We start from the raw sequence: 21617 nt of genomic DNA, 5'->3' as shown, positions 1-21617 counted from the left end.
CTTTCTTTCTTTCTTTCTTTCTTTCTTTCTTTCTTTCTTTCTTTCTTTCTTTCTTTCTTTCTTTCTTTCTTTCTTTCTTTCTTTCTTTCTCTTTTTCTTTTTGTTTTCTTCCCTTTTTTGTTTTTGTTTTTTTGGTTTTGGGTATGTGTGTGTGTATGTGTGTGTGGTAAGTTTCGTTTGTTTACGCCCTGCGTACTGCAGAAGGACATCAGAGCCTAGGTACTGTCTGGGCTATGTATACTGTGTATACCTGGGAGCTGGCTGATGAGTTGTGAATAGCCACTCCTAATAAAGTTGTAAGGATTTAAAATCTTGGCTCTGTCGCAGTGTTTTTATCTCGTCATCAGATGCTTCCCAAAGTTGCATGAAACATCTATTCAGTCAGGAGAGCTTGTTGATATAGTTTAATTCTGGTATAATACATTTTAAAAATCAATCAGTTAATAAGCATTTATTTATTTGTTAAAATTTTTTCTTTAAACCCTTACCTTCTGTCTTAGAATAGATACTAAATATCAGTTCCAAAGCAGAAGAGTGGTAAAAGCTAGGCTATCGGGGTTATGTGACTTGCCCGGGGTCCCACAGCTAGGAAGTGTCTGAGACACTTGAACTGTATCTGAGATTTGAACTCAAGACCTCTTGACTTTAGGCTCGACTTCCTACTGAGCCATTTAGCTGTCCCCCCAAAATGGCTTACCATGTGCTAGGCTAAGTGCCTATTCTCAAGGGCCTCATAGTCTAATAGGGGAGACAACATGCAAACAGCTTTGGACAAAGAGGATATGTACAAGATAAATTGGAGATAGTCAAAAGAGAGCAAAGCACTAGCATTAAGAGAGATTGGGAAAATATATAGATTCTATTCTGGTTCAGACTAGTTAACTAGATGACTCAAAAAACAAAATAGCCAAAAAACCCTCCTTTGATTCAGAAAAATAACCTGTATATAAAAACATGTATATTTATATATTTATGTACATAAATATATACATGTATGCACATATATATATACAAGTATATATAAACAAGTTGTCTTGTTTAGATGTTCCAGTTCTGTCCAACTCTTCATGTCCCCATTTGGGGTTTTCTTGGCAAAGGTACTAAAGTGGTTTACTATTTCCTTCTCCAACTCATTTTACGGATGAAGAAACCGAGGCAAATGAGTTTAAGTGACTTACACAATATTCCATGGCCAATAAGTGTCTGAGGCCAGATTTGAATTTAGGATTATAATCTTTCTTACTCTAGGCCCAGCTTTCTATCTGCTGCCTGTACCTAGTTGTCTTCCCCTGGGGGTATATATACCTCACCTATCATGGGAGTTATGTTCCAGAGACCCCCAGGATAGTTGAAAATACACAAAGTAGAAGTGTTATATTTATTTTATTATTTATATATATTTTAAGGCTTTATAAACCCTTTTCACTCTCCTATAAACCTTTCCCACACTCTTATTAACTTTTCCCACACTCTTATAAACACTGAGCCAATCAGCATCCAGGATACAGAACACAGTGCTATGGTTGGTTGCCTTTCAGCTAATAGCATGCCAAATACAAACTCATGTTGGCAAACACGTTAGTGGTAGTGGCATACTGCATTTCCATTGGGTACAGTACAGTATTCATCTGCAAAATCTATAATACCGAATTAGACATATATTTAAAAAAAACCCTGCAATACAGTGAAGCCATGATAAGTGAGGGATGACTGTGTGTATATATATATATATGTATATATATATATACATTCATTTATTTATCTATTCATTCATTCATTCATTTATCTATTCATTCATTCATCTATCTATCTATCTATCTATCTATCTATCTATCTATCTATCTATCTATCTATCTATCTATCTATCTATCTGTTTGTTTGTTATTTATTTATTTAAAGGAATTGCCATAGGGGAAAATTTCATTACTCTGCTGCCAACTTACTAAGGTTAGCTCTTTGTACTCAGCCAAACCAGTCACCAGACAGCAGAAAGAGTCTGTTCCTGCCCAGTAGGGTATGAAAAGTTCATGGTAGAAGCTGCCAGAGTTTCATTTTGCCCAATCTTTGGACACTCAAGGTCCTCCTGTGCTATAATGAAATGTCTGAAGAGGATGACTATGGGAAGTTCAATAGGCAAATGCAATAATTAGTTTTAAAATCACAGTTTTTAGTTCCAACTCCTGTTCTTAAACCCAAGCATCTGAGACCTTTGCAGCTCATTTTCTTCTTCCTAGCCATCAGACATGAGAGACAGAGACTGTAATTGTAATATTCTCAGCACTGGGGACCCGATGTCTATAGGTGCTGCTCTACCAGTGCTCATCTACTAGGGCAGCTAGGAGGTGTTGTGGAGTGTGCCAAATTCAGGGTAATGAAGACGAGTTAAAATGCTATCTCAAACATTTACTAGGTTTCTCCTTGGATGAGTGACAACTTCAAATGGGAATAAGAAGCACCTATTTTACAAAATAGTTGTGGGGATGAATTAAGATAACCTGGGAGGGGGCAACTAAGTGGCTCAGTGGATTGAGAGCCAGACCTAGAAGATGGGAAGTCCTGAGTTTAAATCTGACCTGAGACACTTCCTAGCTAAGTGGCCCTGTGAAAGTCACTTAACCCCCTTTGCCTGACCCCTACCAAAATTCTGTCTTGGAACCAGTAAACAATATTGATTCTAAGATGGAAGGTATGGGTTAAAAAAAAAAAGATAGCTTATGTAAAGTACTTCATAAACCTTAAAAGTGCTTTCATTGTATGTTAGCTAAGGTTAACATATATAATTAATTACCTGTTAATCATATTATATTAATAATTTAATGTTTTATTAAATAATATAATTTAATATTATTAAATATTAACATCTAATTATTAAATTGCTGATAATTAAATTATTATTTAGGTTTTTGCCAAAGGCATAGCCTTTGTCATTGCATATACCCTGATTTTTTTGTGTGTGATGGGGTGGATGCTTAGGAAAATATCACCATAGTAACTGTATAATCTTAGACCTGAAAGAGATCTTGAGGTTTTTGATTAGATCATCACCTTGCCTCCAGGCAAGATCAAACTCAGACCATCTCAAATAGATGGCCATGTTTTGAAAGCCCTCCAGGAGAAGGAGAGAGAAGTTTCCTAATCATGGCTGGATCTTGGAGGGAGGCAGGAACAATTTGCTCTGTAATCCATACTCCAGTGGGGGATGCTTCCTTTGCCCCAGGAGAGAAGTAGATTGGTGATTGCAAAAAGGTTTTTTTCCCCCTCCCTCGATAGTGCTCTTATGGCCAAGTCAAGTCCTGGCAACACGCTCAACAGGCTGAGTTGGCACGCCAATCTGCAATGTGTGTGACCCCAAATAGTCTCTCCATTTCTTGCTGGCTCCTTCCCAGCTCTTGCTGAATGAGTCAGGCACAGTGCTTCAAGTTCCATCAACAAGCCCTAGAAGAGCAAAGCTTCTTCTTTTTGGCCTCTTTGGAGACTCACTCATGAGCCAATGGCCGTAAATGATAGTTTCAAGCAAGATCTTCAAACTTTCCAAAGCACGTGACTACAAGAGAATCAAATTATGTTGCAAACCCAGATGCAGTGCCAGTAACCCAACAGCCATCCATCCATTCTCTCCCACTCAAGACAATCAGATGACTTCTGCTGCCCCCTTTCTCCTCCCATCCTCAGTTCAGGAACTACTTCCATTTCAGCTTTTGAGGTCTCCTGCTCTTCTGGTTTGAATTGCAAACCACATTCCTAATGCAGACCAGAATGCTGAAGGAGATAAGAGTTCCTGGCTTCTAGGGACATTCCAAGGAACAAACAGATCTATTTGTCTCTAAAAAAGCACAGCTTGGGAGGAAAAGACTGTAGAAGGAGGAGAAAAAGGGCAGGGAGTGTTCTAGCAACAAAGTCCTTGCAGATCTGGGCAGCTCAGAGGAGGTGCTATATAGTTTTAGTGAAGAGCAAAAGTAGAGAGAGATAATCTCACTGATTCCCTCTCTTAGGGCTCTGGCCACTCTTGCTTCCTTTTCATCTGGGAAATATTACATTTAGACCACTGAGAATTTGCCCAGTTTAACTCTTGGGGAAGATGTGTAGGACTTCAGGCTTTAGAAGCTACATGCAGTGATAATTTTTGAGAAGCCTGGGCAAGGGAGCAGAAAGATTTCCCTTCTTGCCCAGGGGAGGATTTCGTTGGTAATGCCCATCTGCATAAATGAGAGAGGGGCAGCTAGGCAGCTGAGTGGATGGAAAGTCAGGCCAAGAGCAGGGAGGTCCTGGGTTTAAATTTGACTTCAGACATTTCTTAGGTATGTGACCCTTGGCAAGTCACTTAATATCTATTGTCTAGCCCTTGGAAGTGATACTTAGACTAGATTCGAAGACAGAAGGTAAGAGTTTTTTTAAAAAAAGAATAAATGGGAGAAATTAGCTCATCTCTTAGGACAAAGGGAAAATAGAATTTGGTGCTGGAAGAGGCTTTAGAGGTCATCTAATTCAGCCTCTCCATTTTTCAGAGGAGGAAACTAGAGAGCAAAGTTTTGGAAGGATTTGCTCAAAATACTTGTCAGAACTGATGAAGAACAAGGTGAAAAAAAACCAAAAGAACAATTTTGGTTGCTGAAAAGACAAATAACTGACTTAAGAACTCTTATCCATGCAATGAGCAGACATGATTTCAAAGAATCAATGATCAAACATTTTACCCATTTGCTCACAGGTGAGGGACTCAAGATGCCCTAAATCTAAAAATCTAAAAATGTGTATATTTCTTTTCTTTTTTTTTTTCTGACCACAAATATTTGTTACAAAGGCTTTGATTTTCCTTTATTTTTTTCCCCTCCTTCCAACTTGGAGGTGGTGTGAGAGGCAGAAGGTAAGCTAATCATAGGGCTGCAAAAAGAAAAGAAAAGAAAAAATTGTTATTAATGTGTGGTACTCTCTTGATCGCCATCTACCCTTGGGATAAGAGTTCCCACCAAGGTCTCTTTTGGAGAGGGAGTGGCACAGGTGATGAATGAGTAGCTGTATTTCTCTGCTAGGCTGGATCCTTCCAGGACTAGGTTTCTAGGCTCTCTGACCCACTGTTGGGTCAGTTGCTGACACAATTGTTGGGTCACCATTACTGCTACTATGAGCTCTAATTGCCAGTGAGACATCTCTGAAAGCTTTGATGGGCATCTCGGTCTCATCAATCAACCGGACCTTCTCCTTTCTGCATCCTTGGTTTGCCTAAGGTCAGGAAAGAATAAAAACAGAAAAAATAGTGGTGTCATTTTTTTAGTGATGCACAATGGCACAGTAGGGGAAGAAAGTGGCCATCTTCTTCATCATTCAAAATCCACCCACAAAAGAGGAAAGCTGGAGTGTGAGGGTTATTCCTTTGGTCTATATACCAAGTTCTGATTTAGCAACCAATTAAAAAATTTTTGTTTATCATATTGTATTAACCCCTTAGTTTTCATGGTTGACAGGAAGTAGTGAGAGGGTCTCAGTATATGCTCTGAATTGGGGGAAAAACCCCTTCCATCACACATACCTCGCTATTCAAAGTTTCCATATTAGTCAACTACATGAAAAGTCTCCATGCTGTTTTTCCATGAAGATGTTGAATATGTGGAATGATGATTGAGCATTCCTCAAAGTTGGGGGTGTCATGTAGAGGGTGATGAGAAGCATTTCTAAAAATGCACAAAAGGGGACAGCTAGATGGTTCAGTAGATTAAGAGTCAGGGCTAGAGATGGGAGGTTTTGGATTCAAATCTGACCATAGGTACTCCCAAGTTGTGTGACCCTGGGAAAATCACTCAATCCCCATTGCCTAGCTCTTACCACTCTTCTGTTTTGGAACTAATACACAGTATTGATTTGAAGACCAAAGGTGAGGGTTTTACAAAAACAAAAAACAAAAACATAAAAAATGTACAAAAGAGAACAGAAGGAAGCCCAAAGGATCCACAGACAAACAGGGTAGCTTTGAAAGTTACATATTAAATTTGTTATCTACTTAGATTCAACACTAACTGCTGGTTCTAAGGCAGAAGAGTGGAAAGGGCTATGCAATTGGGGTTAAGTGACTTGCCCAGGGTCACACAACTTAGGAGTATCTCAGGTCAAATTTGAATCTAGGACCTCCAGGCTCTAGGTCTGGTGCTTTATCCACTGAGACACTTAGCTGTCCCAATTCATTATATGCTTAAATGTAAAAGCAAACTCTATATAATGGAGATTCATAGTTTCATGGACAATTGTCTTTTTCTGGCTCTAGTTTGCATATGGAAATTCTCATTTAATTTGGTGTTTTTGTTTGGAATGATTTTTAAAAATTGACTTTCCCAAAGACACTGCCAATAGACTAGAGGGAAATGAATTCATTGTCCCTGGGCGAGGCTAGTTTTATTGTTGTCAGTTCCTGGGTTGACAGGAAAGTTTACACGGCTATTTTAGAGGAAGCAATGTTCCCTGCTTCTTAAACAACATTCCACTGTCATCCCCATCCATCTTCAGTTGATAGAAAATGGCCAAATTTTGTCTGAATTTTTCCTTAATAGGAAATCTGTTCACTCTCTGTTTGTTGTCTTTTGGGGATTATTCTAAGGATCATAAGCACGACATTCAAAGCCCCAAAGTGACCAACCACCACATATATGTGATTAGGATGGGGAGGAGCTGAAAGATTGAAGCTCGAAAAACTTTTGTTAAAATAGAAAGTAAAAATTTGAAAACTATAAGATGCTAGACCTGGAAGGGACCTTAAGGATCATCGAGGTTGGGAGATGGCAGGAATCAGTTAGACAGTCAGTTAATAAGCATTTGTTAAGTATCTACTATGTGCCAGTCACTGTGTTAAGTGCTGGGGAGAAAAATAATGCAAAAGACAGTAAGTATCTATCCTCCAGTGTTTTACAGTCACTGAATCTTGGAGTTGGCAGGGACCTCAGAGGTCATCTAGGCTAGTCTTCACCAGAACAATAATTCACTCCGCAGAGTACCTGACAACTCATTATCTGGCTTCTCTGCACACCTCCTGCAAGGAGGCACTCATTACTTCACAAGATAGCCCATTTCGATTTCAGGTAACTCTTAATAGGAGACTTTTTCCTGACATCAAGATTAAATTTGCAACTTCCATTCAATATTCTTAGTTCTGCCTTTGGGGGTTAAGCAGAACAAATTTAATTCTTCTCTTTGAAAGCCTTTCAAATATTTGAAAGTCTTGTCTCTTGTCTCTTTCTTGTCTCTTGTCTTGTTTCTCCATGTCTTTCCCTTTCCTATCCCAAATCTTTTCTTTTTCAGGGGAAACATTCCCAATTTTCCTTCTTAAGATCATAATAGGACCTTGTCCCTCATTATCTTGGTTGCCCTTCTTTGCATATTAATTTCTTTTCTACAATAAACACTTTATTTGACTTGCTCCTCATTAATCTTGGAAATTGTTCTTTTAATGTAGCATAAGACCATCTGACCACAGATCTATCTAGTGATGGAAGGGACTTCATAGACCTGCTTGGTGAACTTATGGCTCAAGTGTCAGAGGGGGCTGCTCCTTTCTCCTTCTCCACATGTGCCTGAGGACATTTCTCACATGACTTGCCCCTCTGCTCAGCAGCCCAATGGGAGTTCTTTCTCCTTCCCCTGTCTGGGGTAAGGCAGGGGGCTCACATGTGGTGTGAGGGTTGCAGTTTGAACACTCAGTCTCTAAAAAGTTTGCCATCACTGTCATATACTAGTATTTGAGGGTACACAGGTAGTAAGCTGCAGAGGTAAGATTAGAATCCATATTTTCTTCTCTAGAACTAGTGTTCTTTCCACTGTTTTTTTCTTTGTCATATAAATATTGTTGACTCATATTAGGCTTGCACATGATGGTATGCTATGCCAATATTAAAGTTATAAAAGGAGTGGAAAGAGATTCTTGGTGGTGGATTGGAGGCATGTTGTTTTTTAGTTGTTTTTCAGTCATGTCCAATTCTCTGTGACCCCATCTGGGGTTTTCTTGGCAAAGATACTGGGGTGGTTTGCCATTTTTTCCTCCTACTTATTTTCCAAAAGAAAGAAAGTGAGGCAAAGAGGGTTAAGTGACTTGCCCAGGGCCACACAACTGGCCTGAAACCAGATTTGAATTCTGGAAGATGAGTCTTCTGGACTTTGGAGCAATGTTCATTGTGCAACCTAGCTGCCCCAGGGATTGGAGGCAGAGCAATGAGAAGTACCTTGCAATACACTAATATACCTCTGAGTTAAAGAGGTCCAAAGAAGGGTGATGTGGACATTTCTGGTGGTGTGGATTAGAGATCAATATTTTCTAGTTTTCTAACATACATACATTTGGGGGAACTGGCACTTAAAAATTCAATTCTACCTCAAACCAGGGGAATAGACTAGTTGCTACCAATTTTTCTGTTAATGTCTTCTGTCCTCTTGGCTAATTCTCCGGTCTTTTCAAGTCTTGGCAATAAATATATTATCTTACTCTGCTTTCCCACCCCAAACTGAGCATTTTATAGATATCTTGGAATCAAGAAGCCACCATAATAAAGGGGCATGGGAGCCTAAAAACAAAACTGATATAGATATTAGTGTGAAAGCAACTACATGGTATTTAAAATATATTTCAGCATAGGTCATATAAAGAGGTTTATTTTTTAATATACCCCCTGTATCTTTCAGTCATACATGCATTGTACATAATATATTTCAATGCACATATCTCAGGATAGGAATAGCAGAAACATATGTTAAACAAAGTTATATTAACTCCAGGGACAGCACCACTGGGTTACAGGGTATTATGACTCTATGTGCTTCAGTAACACATGTTACCCATAATGGATCTGAGGCTTTAATATACTGGGCTTGACTGGAGGAACATGTTAGAGATAGGCAGAAAAAAAATGAAGTTTTCTTGAATATTTACTGTATCAGAATGAATGAACCTTTACAAAGGGCACAAGGAAAACCCCATGTGGCTAAACATTATGTAGGACAGAGTTTCCAGAGGCTCAGATCATTGTTATTTTCTTCACACTGTCCTGGAAAAAGAGTTAAAAATACAGGTTGTCTTATAGAAAACTAGGCAACACAAAATTGCTCTAACATAGAATCACAAAATCTCTGTTTGAAAAGACACAAGAGCTTATCTAAACTAACTCATATCTAAACAGGAACTCTACAACATCCCCAATAAATGGATAATACAGGCATGTTCAATTGAAGGTTCACTCTTGGTTTATTGCCTTGAGTCTCTAGACCAGTGATGGTGAACCTATGGCACAGGTGCCAAAGATGGCACTCAGAGTGTTCTCTGTGGGCATGAGGCTGCCCCACCCCCACCCCAAGTTTGTTACTAGAAGGCAGGGGGATTCGGGTGGAACTGCTCCCTTCCTCCCTCCACTGTGCCTGACGACATTTTTTTCTATCCCCTGTCCCTCTGCCCAGCAATCCAATGAGAGTGCACAGTGGATAAGGTGGGAGGCTCACAGGTGGCAGAGCTGGAGGGGAGCAGAGATCTTGGGCTACTCTCCTTCCCCTCTCTACACTCACTGAGGACATTCCTCAGTTCACCCACCTCTCCTCCCAGCAGCCCTATGGGAGTGCTTCCTCCCTCCCCTGTGTGGGGTAAGGAGGAGGGGAATGGGGCATGGCATTCCATCTCAAAAAGGTTTGCCGTCATTGTTCGAGACCCTTGAAGAGCAAGTCTAATGGAAACTCTCCGGGTGAGATTTTTAGGAAGACACTGATCCAGACACAGAGATGATTGTATTTGGAAGGCAACCAAAACCATTAGGATGGAAGAAGAAAGGAAAATTTATAATCCTCTAGAGATATATAGTAACAGTGTCCAGGAAGCCTATGGGTTTTGACATATTCTTGAGACCCCTGTGGAGCAAGGAGATGAAACATTTAGACTGGAGGGATGACAAGCCAAGGGATGCTCCAAATGGAGAAAAAAATGAATCCTGGATGGAGCTGCTCAAACTCAGTCCAGTCATATGAAAGACTGCCAGAACTTTCACCACATAAGAGTATGAGTCTTTCAGGTGGCTATAGCAATTTTCAAGTTCTAAAAAGCCTGTATTTAAAGCCTAAATCCATATCTCAAATTGATTTAAAAGAGGGAATCCTTTCCTCATTTTAGAGGTATGGATCCAGGAGATTTTTTTAAAAAATAATACCCTGGTGGTAACTGGGGATGGATTTTGTCTTTATAAGGGAGTAAGTGTTAACAACAATAACAGGCGTTTATTAAATACCTGCTATATGCCAGATACTGTGCTAGATGCTACCAAGCACACACAGACATGCATGTATACACATGCATGACATTTTTGTGATTTTAAAAACAAAACAAAACAAACACAGTCCTTGCCATCAAGGAGCTTACATTATATTGGAAGGTTATGACATATATTTAGATAAGTGGATACAAAATAAATAAAAAATAATTTCTGTGGGAAGAAATGTTGACAATCTGAGGAATCATGAAAGGCTTATCATAGAAAGCAACCCTTGAGCTAAAGTCTTGAAGGGATATAGGAGTTCCAAGATGTGGAGGTGAGGAGGGAGAGCATTCCAGGCAAGGGGCTTGTAAAGATAAAGGACAAAAGGAAGAATGTCATGTATGGGAAATTAAATATTCCCATTAAATATTATAGTTTAAAAAGGCATGTTCCTTGTCTGACCTCCTAGTAAGGTACAAATTGAATACAGATGATCTTAATGGTTTCAAGGTGTGAAAGGGAATTTTTTTATCTTAACTTAATCAAGTACTTGGACTACCCCACCCTTTTAACTTAATCGTTCAGGAACTTGTGAATCCTTTTGATAAGAGTTCCCACCCTCAGAGGATGGGAGGTAGATCCCACAGACACTGACCCCTGGGCAGTGCTAGGCAAATTGAGAGATTTTGATTGGTTCCTGAGATGTGATAGAGTAGCCCACAATGAAAGGAAGGAGGAACCAGAGAGGCAGGAAGTGACATAGAGAAAACTGCTTATAAAAGCCAGCTGAGAGCATTCCCGAGTCACTTCTTCTGCTTCTGTTGCTTTGGTGGCTCTTTCTGAAGGAGGACCTCTATGTTGGTGTCTTTGCATTGGTGTCTCTGCATTGGAGGATTTTCTGTGTGGAGATTCTGGCCAGAGATTGGAACTTTGTTGGGGAGTGAGCTAGATTTCCTCAGAGCAGACTTAGAATGGTAGGCTAGACAACTCCCCTATCACCTTTCCTACATTAAAGCTACTAAAGGTGCTAACAGCCTCATGACTTAAGAATTAATTTTATAAATGGCAAACACAATAATTTTTTTTAAAAAAAAATTTAGTTCTTATATTTTTCAAACCCATTTTTATTTATTACAAAGGGGAACTCAGATGGGAGCTATGTCCAACTAAGGCACACTTATTTCCAAAATTAGCTTCCATTGAAGCCAATAATCATATGAATCTAGAGTTGAGAGGAATGCAGGCTACAAATGTGCATCTCTTTTCTCACTGAAGATTTCCAGTGACAGATAAACCAGTAACCCAGAGGCAGTCTGTTCTAGTTTTGGATGATTCCAATTATTGGAGATTTTTTTTTTTGTTATATTGAGCTGAAATCTGGCCTTCTACAAATTCCAATTCTTTTTTGTAGTTTTGCTTTCTGGGGAAAAGTAGGACAAGTCTTCTACTTGATGGACCTTTACATGCAAGAGGCAACTGTTATTTTCCGACTCAGTTTTCTTTTCTCTAAGCTAGACACTCTTCAGTTCCTTCAAATGATCATCTATGGCATATACTACAATCCTTTCACCATCAGGGTCATTCATCCCTGGACAGGCTGAAACTTCTCAATGTTCTTCCTAAAATCACTCTATTTGCTGTATGTGAGGTCACCAATGGGACATTATTATCAATGCAGCTTCAGACTCCAACCCCAACAGCATTTTCAGCTACTATGTCATACTTTTGTCACAGTATTGTGTTGGTAAAGTACTTTATGAAACTGATGACTTTATAATCGTTTTGCTATTTTCCTTCAAACTCTATGTACTTACTTAGAATCTCTAAGTGGAGCAAAGACTTCCAGGAAGGATTGAGCCATTGTGGTGATATGGAAAATGAGAACTAGGAGTCAGGAGATCAGGGTGCAAGACCTTGGTCTCTATTTCCTTGTCTGTAAAATGAGAAAGTGGGAATAGATGATCTCTAAGGCCTCAAAATCACAAAATATTAGAACTGGAATGTCATATAGTTTGGACCTGCAATTTGCAAGTGTCTTCCTCCCCATGATCCCCTGAAGTGGCAGCATATACCTAATAAAGACACAATAAAGTTGTTTGAAATTATGGTTTATTCACCATCACACAACTAATAGCTGTCTGAAGGTTTGAACTTGTCTTTTTTTGAATTTTATTTTATTTTTTACTTTTTTTCAATTATATTACATGTAGAAACAATTTTTGTCAATTGTTTTCTGACATTTTGAGATTTAGATTTTCTCCCTCCCTTTTCCTGCTGTGTCCCTCTCTGGGATGGTAAATAGTCTGATATAGGCTATACTAGAGCTTTCCTGTAATACGTATTTCCATATTCCTCATGCCATTGTCATTACAGAAGATGCTTATCATCCATATAATTAGAAAAGAACTCATAAAGGAAAGGAAGTAAAGTATGGTGTACTTTGATCTGCAATTAGACTCCAATAGTTCTTTTTCTTTGGTTGTGGATAGCATTTTTTTTTTAATCATGAATCCCTTGTTTTGCTTATAATAGTCTAGTCCCTCACAGTTGATCATTGTACAATATTGCTATTACTATACACTGGTTCTTCTGATTCTGCTTATTTTACTTTGCATCATTCATATAAGTCTTTCCAGGTTTTTCTGAACTTATCCTGTTTGTAATTTTTTATGGCACAATAGTATTTCATTACAACCATATACCACAATTCATTCAGCAATTCCCAATTGATGGACTGTTTCCAATGGATCAGTTTCCAATTATTTGCCACCACAAAAAGAGCTCCTAAAATATTTTTGTACAAGTAGCTTCTTTTCCTTTGTCTCTAATATTTTTGGGATACAGACCCAGGAGTAGTATTGCTGAGCCAAAGGGTATGCATAGTTTTATGGCCCTTTGGGTAGAAGCCAGATCTTTTGATCAAAAGTTCTGCACTCTATCTATCCCTTATGCCATGTGCAGTTACCTGTTCAAGCTCATACAAGCTAATGAGAAGAAAAGTTAGGTTAGAACCAAGGTCTTTTGATTGCTTTCTAGAACTATTATTCTATGAACTGTGAACTATTCTATGAAACCCCCAAGGTATTACCAAGAGTCATTCCCAGTCCTTCCTCAGAGAGGAATCAGTGAAGATCTAACTTTGTGCCTTGGTGACTGCCAAACTCTTTAATTTTCCATAATTAGTTCATCTTCTTCATTTCTCCATTAGTAGTCAATCTCTGGTTAGAGAGTAAGTTCTGAAAATGTCTCTGGGAAATTCAGTGTGTGAATTGGGCATTGCCTCAGGTATTTCCTAAGTTAAAGTGGGAACCAGTGTGTTGAAGGCACTCATAACTCACATAGCATTTTGGTTTATATCTCTCTGATTTACTTATCATGTATCATAGTTACTAGAATGTAAGCTTCATGAGGACAGGGTCTTCATCTTATATGAATTTTGTATCCTTCCTAGTATCTACTATAGTGATCTGTTCACACTAGGCGATTTCTAATAAATGCTTGTTGAATTGAATTCAATCGAACTGCTGGAAGCAGGTTTCACAGTGAAAATAATATTGGATTTGGAGTCAGATGACATAGGTTTGAATTCCATCTCTGCTACCTACTCCTGAATGAAGTTGGTTGGGTAATTGAACATCTTAGCATTTAACATCTCTCATTTTAGTTTTCCTATATGAAAAATAAGGCATTGGACTAGATGATCTTTATAGCTTTTTTTTTTTTTCAACTTTATGTCCTATGAATTGATATTGAGACACCTATTGGTGAAATCCAAACCATTTTGGAGCTCTGTACTGACCCCCAGTGGTGTCCTCAACCACTACATTCTCCTTGGGGCAAATCTTGGGGAAGGAGTCTGGTCATTTTTCTTTTTCAAGTGAGGTAAGGATGATGTTCATCTTGGAGTCAGTTGAGAGGATATTTTTGGTCATCTGAACAGCCCTTATTACTTCAGCCCGAGTTCTAACTACTACTCCATCCCAAGCATCAGACAATCCAATTCAATTCAACAAATATTTAATTTCCTACCATGTATGAGGCACTGTGCTTGTTGATATAAAGATAAAAAAAATGATGTACATAATCACTGTCTTTAAGGAGCTTGCATTCAAAGGTTTGTGTGAGTGTGTGAGATATTATATACATGCACATATACATGCATCTATTATTGCTGGTTAGTATTTGTAATTGAATTTGAGTAACTATGTGTTCTCTCTGTATACAAGACTTGGGGGGTGGGGCTCCATGTGAAATATAAGACATAGTCCCTACAGTTGTGGATACAACAATCTAGTTTAAGAAACAGTTTATATATTCAGGAACTATTTTTTAAAATTAAAATCCCTACCTTCTGTCAGAGTCAATACCCAGCTGCCCCCATATTCAGGAACTATTGAATGACAACGATACAAGGCATGATTAAGTGGAACGGTGAGTGGTAGAGGCAATGTAGTAAAAATTCAGAGAAGAGGGGAGAACAAGTGGGAGTGAAGAAGTTAGGGAAGACTTCATGGAAGAAGTAAGATGAGCTATACCTTGAAGAATGGGTCAAGAGAGGGGAGGGTAATGACTGTGGAGGGCAAGTATAGGATGGGAATAGGTATTGGTTAGTTGTTGTTATTGCTCTTTTGATTTTGAAGGGGACCAATAAGCAGTATTGAACATGATCTGTTTGAGAGACAGTGATGAGACCTTTGGAAGGTTTGCTTTTGGGAATCATAGGAAAATAAAGCTGGATGAGCATGGTGTAACTAGATCATGGAGGATTTTGGAAACCATGCTGATAAATTTAGACTTTATTTTGAAGGCTGTTAGGAGTCATCGAAGGCTTTAGAAGAGGGGAATGATGTGATGAAAGTAATATTTTGTGCATTATTATTTTTTGGGCTGTGGTAGTGAAGCATAGATACAAGAAATATTCTTATACATTCTATATAAGTAATGGGTTTCTGTATTAGTGAAGATCTTCTTTCCCCTTTGAACTACTTGAAACTAGCTCTGGAAAACTTTCCACTGATGCTACGCCATTGCATTTCTCTACCAAGAAATATTCCTGGTGAGGTTTTAGCAATGATAACAAGCAAATTGTTAGGATAACATCACTTTCCAGGCAATTTAGCTTCTACATGTTTAGAGGCCTTGCTTAACAAAACCAGAAGATGACCTTTCCTGAGTAGAAATTAAAGACAGAAGACAATCCAGGCGAAGAGTTTCAGTTTTCTTCCAGCCTTGAGCACCAGACCAATTTAATTTATTTATTTTAGCTTTGTTTCTGTAAGAAGGTCAACTATAATCTGAAAAACAAAACAGAGAACTCGGTTGATGAAGAAGAAGGAGACCAAGTTGGTGCAGGGAAAGAACTGGAGGTATTAGATTTCTTAAACTTGCGGTTCATCCTTCATCTTGAAGAGGACCAATGACATCATAGGGTGATGTCTTAACTTGTACCGTGGATTGGGTTTAAGTGAGGCAGAGTTGCACAACGCTGTCAACCTCACTCTCTCTTTTAGAGTCATCAAAGTGCAGAGGCAAGAAAAAAGTCAGGGCGACCTTGGCATCTTCAGTGTTTGACCAGTCTCTAAGTGGTTCACCACTCCTGCTTTCCTAGTCGCCTTCATGGCCATTGGAACAAATTGTTCTCATTCAACCATTCTTCTGGGAGAAGTCTTCACATACCCTAATTTACTGATGGGTTGGCAGGCAGCCTGTCAGTTACCCTTGACTTGGGTTAGCCTGCTTGCTGAAAAAGGGTGTAAGGGGTATTCAGGGAGGACTAGCACCTCTGGGGTGAAGGCTTACTAAGCATTTTCAGGGCTATCTATCCACATTTTGGTGTCTACCTTTCACCCAACTTTCTTTCTTTTTTTTTTAAACCCTTAACTTCTGTGTATTGGCTCACAGGTGGAAGAGTGGTAAGGGTAGGCAATGGGGGTCAAGTGACTTGCCCAGGGTCACACAGATGGGAAGTGTCTGAGGCCGGCTTTGAACCTAGGACCTCCCGTCTCTAGGTCTGACTCTCAATCCACTGAGCCACCCAGCTGCCCCCTTTCACCCAACTTTCATTAGTGACTCCAACAATTTTACTGGGTCAATACCTAGTAAAACCATTACTTAAACTAAATATATGAGAATCCTTCAGCTCTCTGAACTTTTGGGCAATCATACAATGGCATTTTTAAACCCAGAACCTCCAGTCCCCAGTAGGGAGACATTCTCACCTATACATGAGTTCCAAATGGTGCAGTTCTTTTTGAATTTATAAAAAATTGTCAATAAAGTAAAATGAAATAGAAGGGGTAGGGAAGATAATTCAAGTGTACGGGCATAAGAAAGATGGAAGCAGAACTAGGACAGAACTATGTTGGAGAGCTCAATGCTACTAGTTTCCCCTCTGTCTTCAAGACTCAGTGCTGGGAATATGAAAATTTTTTAAACCCTTACCTTCCATCTTATAATCAATACTAGGTATTGGTTCCAAGGCAGAAGAGTAGTTAGGACTAGGCAATGGGGGTCAAGTGCCTTGCCCAGGGTCATCTAGCTAGGAAGTGTCTGAGGTCAAATTTGAACCCCAGACCTCCCATCTCTGGGCTGGGCTCTCAGTCCTCTGAGCCATTCAGCTGTTACCTGAATACAAATATTTTTCTAAAAAAGGAGTCAATTCCTGACTTCAAGGAGCTTTTAGTTTACTAGAAGGGATATGGCATAAACAAGCAAATATAATGGAAGCCACCTTTGGTGAGCCATTTATATAACATGAACACTTTTCTCTGATGGAATAACCAGACCAAGCATTCTAGGACAATTTAAAGATTGCTTTTAGCTATAGGTATTGAGTAGGCTTCACGGAGCAAAGAGCACTGAACTGAGACTTGAAACAAGAGAAATATTTTAATAGTCTTTTAAAGGCTAATAATCCCTTTGGTAGGATTGCTCTCCCTACTCATCTTGGTCTTTTAGAAGCCATTGTGGTTGTTCAGTTGCTTTAGTCATGTCTGACTCTTTGTGCCCCCATTTGGGGTTTTCTTGGTAAAGATACTGGAATAGTTTGTCATTTCCTTCTCCACTTCACCTTATAGATGAGTAAATGGAGGCAAACAGGGTTAAGTGACTTGCTCAGGTTCACACAGCTAGTAAGCATCTGAGGTCAGATCTGAACTCATGAAGATGAGTCTTCCTGATTCAAAGCTCAATTCACTGTGCCACCTAGCTTATTCTAAAGCTCAGGTCAGGTGCCACCTGAGTTATTTCCTGTTTCATACAGTTGTTATTCTCCTAATCTCCAAATTATTTTGTGTTTATTTATTATATATTTTTATTGACATATGCATATACATATTTTGGGTCCTTAGTGTCTAGCCCAGTGCTTTTTTTATTAAGTAAATTTAAAAAGTTTGTTGAATAGAATTGACTTAAGTTTTACTTTTTTTTTGTTTTTTTTTTTTTTTGTTTTTTTAAAAACCCTTAACTTCTGTGTATTGACTTATAGGTGGAGGAGTGGTAAGGGTAGGCAATGGGGGTCAAGTGACTTGCCCAGGGTCACACAGCTGGGAAGTGTCTGAGGCCGGCTTTGAACCTAGGACCTCCCGTCTCTAGGCCTGGCTCTCAATCCACTGAGCTACCCAGCTGCCCCTTGACTTAAGTTTTAATGTTGGCAACAAAGTATGAAACTAATTTAAAAATGGAAGCTATTGTTGGGAGCCATTTATAAAATGTGAACCTCTCTATTCTCTGATGGAAGTGAGTCAAAAAAAGGACACATCTTTGTAGGGCTTTAAATAGTTAAACTTTGCAAGAGAGAGTTTGTTAGATGAAGACAGTGGTAGGAGTCCTGGGAGGAATTCATTTGCTCCTAGGGTGAGGGTGGGAAGAGGTATTAGGGATTTCTTCTCCCCTCTTCCCTATTGGACTTAGTAGCTAGGATTAGATATGAGCATTCAACAGTTCAATAGTTCTTTGGTTTGATAATGTTTAAAGTATAATTGGGGGAGCAAATGTAAGGTCACAGAAAAGTAGTCACTCGAAGGAACAAGTATTTCAAGGAACAGGATGACTGGCAGTAGAGAAGAGAGTTGGCTATAGAGAGGAGCAGACCCTTGGAACTCAGCTGACCAATCTATCATGCTTAGATGTTGCAACCAATAGAGCTATGTGAAGTCTCTAACAAAGGGATAAAGGAGTTCCAGATCCTAGAAATATATATCTTATATATGTACCTCACTGTCATTGTGCTCTAAGTTTGAGCCTACTATTCCCATGGATTCTGTAGGAATTATGGGGGTATATATAAGAGTATACTCCAGGTTTATATAGGGAGATGTTTTGTAGCGACTATATTACTATGCTATCTTCATAAATGTCTTTGCTGAGAACTAATTGTATCTATTGACTGATTATTAATGGTAAATACAATGGAGGTGTGCATGAGCTGTAGTGTTAAAAGTGGGCATCTAGTCTTGAAGCAGAGGTATTATTCCTCCTCTGGGGACCCAATTTTTGAATGTGAATGAAAGTTGCATATTTAATAACAGGAAAGTCACTAATACTTCCATAGCTGCTTCATAAATCCTTTAGGTTCTTAGGATCAAGTCAGGTCAATAAGCACTTATTAAGCATCTGCTATATGCCAGGTATTCTACTAAACACTGTGGCTGCAATAAAAGGGCGGAGGAAGACAAAAGACAACAACAAAACCAGTTTGGGTATTATAAGGAGCTCATAGTCCAATTTGGGGTGGGGGGGATAACTAGGGACAGATAAGATTATAAAGGATTAATTGGAGCTCTTCTCAGAGGAAAGGCGGACTGGGAAAGGCTTCTTGTAGAAGTTGGGACTCTAGCTGAGGCTTGAAAGAAGCCAGGGAAGTCAGGAAGCAGAAATGAGGAGTGAGAGAGTTCCAGGCATGAGGGACACCAGTGAAGATTCCTGGAGTTGGGAGATGGAATATCATGTGTGAGGAAAACAAAGGAGATCAGTACCACTGGATAGTGGAGTATACAGTGGGTTGGGGAAAGGATGGAGAATGAATTGCAAGAAGACTGGAAAAGCAAGAAGGGGCCAGGTATGAAGGTCTTTAAAAGCCAAACAGGATTATATTTGATTGTGAAGGCAAGAGAGTCACTGAAGGTGATTCTAGGGAGCATGTGTGAGATTTTAGGAACATCTATCTGATAACTGAATGGAGGATGGATTAGAGTGGAGAGAGACTTGAAGCAGGAAGGCAGGTTAAAGCAGTAGTTCAGGTATGAGGGGATGATCTGTACCAGGGTGGTGGCAATGCCAGAGAGAGAAGGGAGTGTATAGGAGAGCTATTAGTGAAGGTAGAAAAGATAGAACTTAGCAATTGATTGGATATGGGGAGTGAGGGAGTGTGAGATCTCTAGAGCTGGAAGGGACCTCAAAGACCAGTCATTTAAATTCCTAGGTAGCTCAGTGGCTAGAGCACTGGGCCTTTTGTCAAGAAAACCTGAGTTCAAATCTGGCCTCAGATACTTACTAGTTGTAGGACCCACGGCAAGTCACTTAGTCTTGCTCCTCTCAGTTTTCTCATCTGTAAAATGAGTTGAAGGGAATGGCAAACTACTATAGCATCTTTGCCAAGAAAAGCCCAAATGGAGTCACAAAGAGTTGGACATGAACAACAGCAACAATAAACTGAGACCCAGGGACATTAAATAATGTGCTTGAAGTAAAAGAGATAGTCTTGGAATCAGGATCTCTCAGACTTCTAATAAAATATATTTAGTCTATTGTGCTTTGACTGATCTGATGCTCTTAATGAATGGTCCATCTCTTGCTGTAGCACTGCCATCCCCCATCCACACCGCTATCACTTTTGCCTTAGAATAAGACTGTGTATCATCATGACAGAAGGAAAAGAGAGTTTGGGTTCTTACCAATTGTCCTGTCTGACTAATACAGATTCCTGTTGTCACATGTGATTAAAGTCTGTAGTAAGTAAAGTCTATAGCCTGTTCCAGTTGGGCCCCATGTTTTAGTGAGGCCAGTGTAGATCTAGCATAGCTCTACAGTTTCAGAACATTGATTTGATTAGTTCTCCTAGCAGTAATTAGAGCAAACCCATAGAAAAGAGTGGTACAATTCAGAATGCTACTTTTTGAATTGACATTGAATGCTATAATTTGCCAGCCAGCCAGGAACATGTGTTGGCTGGTCAGCTCACTCTCTCCCTGGGTGGGGAGAAAAGGATTTTTTGTTTTGGAAACCAAATGAAGACCAAAAATCAGTTAGATGTGTATAGTTAGGAAAAGGGGAAATGGATGATCTTAAGGGACAGTATCATCCAACCATGCCAACCTGATATCCCAACTCCAGCCTAGGCACATAGCCCCCAGGCAGATTGTGATACTTGTGTTGGCTGCTTAGGCTTGCTGGAAAAATTCTGACTGAACTCTATTTCCTGATTCTTCCTTTGTTAATTTCTCTTTATCAGTCACCAAATGCTTTTGTTATTACATCATCTCATGTTACAATTTCAAGATTTTGGCATTTGAAAAATAACCAGTTTTATATGTTGGAGGAGATGTTTCCAGGAATCTTAATCTTATCAGTCAGCTATCTCCCAATCACAGCACAGGATGATTATTTCTGGGAAGTCTTCTGCAGATAGCCAATTCCATCTATTGTGTGTTGCTTTTGTTTCCTTGTCCCCATTATTTGAGGTGGGGTGGGGGGGGGATGTTGGGGGTAGTAATTGCCTCCTTTTTAACCTGTCAATTCTTTATCTACTTGCTACACTGTCAATGATGTTCTCTTTGATAGACATTTTGCCTCCTTTGCTTGAAACAGTCCCTTTCCAATTCCTTCTTCCTCCTTTCCTAGATCTGCTTTCCCTGGTCACATCTGCTCTGTATCTATATGCCAAAGTTTTCTGTGGAGCTATTGCAATCGGGGTTTTCTTGTTTACTCACAATGGGGTTGCTTAAAGCCAACCTGACAGAAAAACAAATGAGTATTTGGGTTTCAAATCAGGAGGACTCAATGTTCTTTCGTGTTCCTTCTGTGAGGGAGGATTGGAGATGTCTGGAACTGAAGCTTGTTGGTGGGGGGAAGAATGACAGATGAATTACAAAATCCCTTCAGGTAGAGAGAGACTTTAAAACTTATTAGGCAGGGAGAGAAAGAGGAAAGGGAAGGGAGAGAGCAGAGGAAGGAGAGAGGAAAGGTATTAAGATCGGAACAGTGAGGAGAAAGGAGGGCACAGGGATGTGAGTTAAAGATCTTACTAAGGGACTGCTAGGTGGTTCAGTAGATGGAGAGCCAGTCCTGGAGAAAGAAAGACCTGGGTTCAAATTTGGCCTCAGATGCTTCCTAGCTGTGGGACCTTGGGCAAGTCACTTAACCCTCTTTGCCCAGCCCTTACCACTCTTCTGGCTTGGAACTGATACTTAG

The sequence above is a fragment of the Gracilinanus agilis genome, chromosome 3, assembly GCF_016433145.1.
Source record: "Gracilinanus agilis isolate LMUSP501 chromosome 3, AgileGrace, whole genome shotgun sequence".
Classification (NCBI taxonomy): Eukaryota; Metazoa; Chordata; class Mammalia; order Didelphimorphia; family Didelphidae; genus Gracilinanus; species Gracilinanus agilis.
This window is presented reverse-complemented; position numbering follows the sequence as displayed.